At 38.5% G+C, this 5,413-nt stretch overlaps 1 non-coding gene across 1 annotated transcript; it reads right to left on the bottom strand.

Moving 5' to 3' along the window:
• Positions 1-1,620: 1,620 nt before the first annotated feature.
• Positions 1,621-1,693, bottom strand: TRNAK-CUU (transfer RNA lysine (anticodon CUU)). The gene has a single exon. It is a non-coding gene; the product is annotated as a tRNA-Lys (tRNA).
• Positions 1,694-5,413: the final 3,720 nt, after the last annotated feature.

Here is a 5,413-nt window from a genome sequence, read left to right as displayed (position 1 = left end):
CATTTGGCTGCTCCTGAGTTGTAACCTTTATAATAAACCAGGAATAAGTAAACTGTTTTCCGGAGTTCTGTGAGCCATTCTAGGAAATTAACAAACCTCAGGAGAGATTGTGAGAACCCCTGATTTATAGTGGGTTTGTCACAAGTGGGGAGGCCTGGACTTGGAATTGGCATCTCACAGAACCATTCACTTTAGACAAGTTGGTCCCTTCCAGCTCAAAACACCAAACATCATGCTCTCCTGCTAAATGAGTGACTTTACCAGTTTCAGCTTTATCCCTCCTTTAGTCTGTTTTCCCTATAGGTAAGATTTATTTAGATGATAGAATTGCCCTTGCTTTCTGAGAACACCCAATCCAAAAGGAACCCTCACTTCCTTAGACCCTCCGCAAAATTCCACAACTATAGCCCCAATCCTATAATAGGTTCTTTCTAACTCCCTCTTACTGAGACACCCCACAGGTCTCCCTCGCTGCAAGGGATTTTTTTTTTTTGGCTGAAGGGCATTGTCAGGTTTAAGAGATGGGAGGAGAGGAATGTGACCTTAGGCGACTGTGGGGTAACTTACCCCAAAGAGGAACAGAGAAATACTGTAGAACGGTAGCCTACAGGGAAACTAGGTCAAAGTTTTCGTTTTCTTTTAAGATAGAGAATTAACAGCATGTTGTACGTTGAAGGGAAAAACCGAGAGAGACAAATGGGTCGTTTAGCAGGAGACACGCCGAGTACAGGAACTAGTGCTTCAGGTAGGAGCATGCGTCGTTCACCTGCAGGGTCGGGTGAGTGAGATCCTGGAACGTGCCTGGCTGTGGTGTGGACATTCTCTTCCTGATTACTTCAAAGTTCTCAGTGAAGAGGCGAAAAAGGCGGAAGTCCTGCCTCCCACAATATCTAATTGTCTATTAGAAATTTCACGTCTCAGTCCTTTTGTGCTTCTGTTTCAAAGAGCCTCCCCTCTACCGGAATATTAATTTCCCTAATACCTATCCAATTGTATGGTTAGATTCCAAATACAGTCCCACGAACAATGGGAGAAAACCTGATTGTGCCCTAGTTGTCTAGATCTCACAACAGAAGGAAACATTTCTCACTGTGTATTTCTCCACAAGACATTCCCCCACCTCCACCCCAGGACAAGCCCTATATTGAGAAGAAAAAAAGTAAAATAAACAAGAAAGGACTTTCTTCGAAGTCCTCCGACTCTCTAACTGCTTTTACATAGGATCGCTTGTTTTAGAAAAGCTGCCAATATTGAGGCTCATAATTTTGGTCCGATAGAATAAAACACTGCCCTCTATCAGCAGTAATGCAGGTATGCACAGTAACACAGAAAATCAATTTCAACTTTAAACAGTGGCCTTTTCAGTTTCTTCTGTGCTTTACGGAGGAAGTAGGCGAGGGATCCGGGAGAGGAAGAAAAACTTGCGCTTTTAAGTGCGCAAGCGCAGTTTGAGAACTGTTTCGTTCGCAAACTGGTCTTTTTTCCGAAGATCTGGTTAATATTGACAGTACGTAAATTAATCCGGTTTAAAAAACAAACAAAACCGTTCTTAATTACAGTGCTGTGGAGAGACCTCAAAATATTCAAGGGAAATTAAGTGCTATAACAAAAGGTACCTTGCGCCCAACGTGGGGCTCGAACCCACGACCCTGGGATTAAGAGTCCCATGCTCTACCGACTGAGCTAGCCGGGCACCTAGGTACCAGGTTTCCTTTTTCTTCTCTTGAAGGGTTCAATTACATTTGATTTTTGTTTTCCTATGATTCTTTATTTACATTAAAAAATTTGTCATACTATAACCTCCAAATTCGTTTCTTAAATTCTTTGAAACAGTTCTTTAATTGTATTTAGATTTAATATTTTTTAGTGCGTGTGTATCCCAAAGGCACTGAAAACACGCGTTTCTCATTACAGAATCACTGAATCTCTTTTTCTGCAGTGTTTTAAAATATTTACTGCCCAATACGTTATCTTCTTTACATAAACACGTATCAAGACTGTTCACTTTCTATCAAATGGCATAATGGATTCCTACAATTTTGGACGCGGCATTAAAAAACAAAGTTTTTAATGAAGTTAGTTACACACACGGAAGAAAAATGGAGCTTAGCTATTTTCCTTTAATAGGATCTAGTCAAGGAAAGTTAAATTGAGGAAGGGGATACTGGTTCAGTTAAAATAAGCCCTCTTTCCGGTAACTGCCTGACAATTGAAAGATAGGACCCTGAGAGGTTGTCATTACCATCCATCTCAAGAGACAAGCTGAGAGGAAAGGACTGTAGAGACTGTGGGTCTTCTGGCAAAGAAAGTTACTTCTAGAAGAAAAGGAGAAGAACTGATTCTGACCAAATTATGACAAGCTGAGACAATGGAATAATCTTCTATGGAAATATATATATTCTGAGATACTAGTGAAGTTCTCTAGATAAGGAACTCTGCAGATTTCTGTGATGGGAGTGGTGTCTATCCTACTGCTCAGAACAGCAAGCTAAAGCCTAATTGTTAACCTGGGAGTAACAGAATCCTTAGGTTACTATCCCTGAAACCCTAAAACACAGTATTTAGAAGTTAAACACATTGCGCATCACATTTCCGAGCTGCTTAATTAACACATAATAATAAGGTATGGCATAAAATATGTTTAGATTCCTCAAAGTGCACCTAGGATTTAAGTAGAATATTTAAAATTTCCAAGCTTGAAATATTAATGCAATTATTCACCAACAATTTTTTCCTGCAGTTGCAAATTCTGGCTTATTTTGACAATTTTATAACTTGGCAGAATGTAACTGGGAATTGAATTTGTATTTATTTGCATTTTCAACACATTTATTAAGTACCTATCATGTGCAAAGCACTGTGTTATGTATTCTAATAGATGGAAGTATAAACCAGACTCTGATAACCAAAAATACCTTATCACCCTCTAAGAAAGACATGTAGATTACATACCGATTTTATATGCACTACTTCTAAAGTAATTTAAAGTAATTAAAACAAACACATCCATACTCACACCTTTTAAGTCTTCTAATGAATCAGGCAATCACGAACCTTAGACCACAATTCAGTGTATTCTTCCAAGATACGAGATATATCAACAATCCAGCCCCCAAATAGGCAGTTCATCGAGTTCAGAAAGCGTTCCAAATTCATAATTATTAATCAATACACAGTAGGCATTAGACACTCAAATTGTGTTTATCACACACAAGCAGGAAAGTTAATTAAGAGTTTAACTGGATCCCTAAACAAGTTTGGAGTACTTGTAGTTTACCTTCAAGGTGAACCCTCCTAGGACTATACTCTTCAGCTTTCTTCAGCACTTTCTTGGCCTACCCTGGACTAACTCAGGACCCTTCATGAAAAAATTGCAACTAGAATATTTCAGTGAGGGTTAGGCAAATTAAATGGCTAGTCTTCCAAGTATATCCAAATCCTTTCTTTATCCATTTGTTCAAGAATAAAAACTAACCTTTAATTATAATGCTTCATTAGCAGAAATTAGCAATTGAATTTCCTCCTTCTCTCTCACTTTCTACATCTAATTTTTCAGCAAGCCCTACACTTCTAAAATCCATCCACGTATTTCCACCTCCACTGCCGCCACTCTGCTCATTCTCCATTACTGCTTGCCCACGGGACTGCAATAGCTTTCCAACTAGTCTCTGTGCTTCTGTTCTTCCCTGTATTTATCATTCTTCACACAGAAGCAAGAGAGATCATTTAATAAATAAATTAGATCATATCATTCTGCTTAAAAAACTGATGACCTCATGGTAGAAAGCCAATCATTAACTGTGGAAGGAATGACGGAATTAGAAAATCACCATTTGGCAACCATCATCATAATAATTGATTCAAATATGAATCATGGGATACTATAATTAGTGGGTGAAAGGTGAAGGAGTTGCAGGATATTTACATAGTTTCAAGGTGTTTCTTCACAAGATATTTATTAATTACAAAGGGCAAAATTGAAACTATAGTGGAGAAATCTTAAGTGATCAAAGTTAACATCATCTGTAGTGGAACAAACTGACATCACGTGCCTCCTAATATAAGATTCTAATATGAATACAAGGTTACTTTTGTGGCATTCCTGACAAAGAATGCATCACCCAAATCTAATCATGAAAAAAGTCACACAAACCTAAACTGCAGAATATTCTACAAAGCAAATGTTTTGTATTCTTCAAGTGTTAATGCCATGAAACCTAAAGAAATATTAAGAAACAATTTTCCAGATTAAAGGAGACTAGAGACATGACAACTGAATGCAATGTGTGATCTTGGATTTTCTTTTGCTATGAAGGGCATTACTGAGAGATTTGCCAAAATCTAAATGAAGTCTGCAGATCAGAAAAAAGTATTGTTAATTTTCTAATTTTCATAGTTTTACTGTGGATATGTAAAATGATGTTCTTGATTTTGGGGAAATACACACTGAAGTATTTAGCAGTTAAAAATGGCTTTCCAGGGGAAAGGGGGGGAAAATGGCTTTCCATTTAAAATCAGATTAAAATCCAAACCACTACAAGGTCTGATCCCACTTCCACCTCTCTGATTTCACTTCCTGTCACTCTCCCCCACTTAATCTCTATGACAGGCCACACTGATCTGACAGTTCCCATAACAAGCCAAGTTTATATTTCGATAACAACCCCAAGTTTCAGTTTAAATATCACCCATTCAGAAAGTCTTTCCTTAAGTATCAATAATAGGTCTAAAGTTCAAACTTCCATTGTCTCTTTTTTTTTTTTACCACAAGATGCAACTATTTGCCTATTTACTTTTTGTTGCCTATTTCTTCTCACTGAATGTAAATGTCTCCTTCACCGTTTTATCAGCCAGCAGTATTTAACTGAGTACTTGGGACATATAGAGCTCAACAAATAATAGTTAATCAGTCTTATCCTTAATTCTACTAAATAGAGTCACACTCAAAGAGTCCTAATGCTTCTGTAAAATTCCGACCTGAGCTTAAAGGTGATACCCTTAGAGCGCACGTTCCTTCTTTTTTGTTAGAATAGGTGGATGAAGGGGATGCCATCAATATACTGGTTTAGAACAAGGCCGCCAAGGGTGGAGGGAAACCCTCTCCCCTACCGTTTTCTCCGGTCTTTGTAAGAGTATAAGAACATCTCTCTGCTTTGCTCTAAGAAAGAATTAGGCAGAGAAAGAGAGGGATAAAAGATAAATAATAATTCCTAGGAAAAGGAATGGCGCAGCTCCTCAAGCCATCCGAAAACTTAAAGTTTCTCAACGACCCTCAAGACCGAAACCTGACTCTCAGAAGTAAGCAGAATCCTACGTAACCCCACTTCTATTGCTTCTGCACATGCGCGTTGCACCCCACGCACATCCCCTTCCTTTTCCCACAATCCTCTGTTCCTGGGCTAAGGCCCCAGGA

This window comes from Delphinus delphis, chromosome 2, assembly GCF_949987515.2.
Source record: "Delphinus delphis chromosome 2, mDelDel1.2, whole genome shotgun sequence".
NCBI lineage: Eukaryota > Metazoa > Chordata > Mammalia > Artiodactyla > Delphinidae > Delphinus > Delphinus delphis.
Note: the sequence above shows the minus strand (reverse complement) of the source record. Positions and strands in the feature narration are given on the sequence as shown.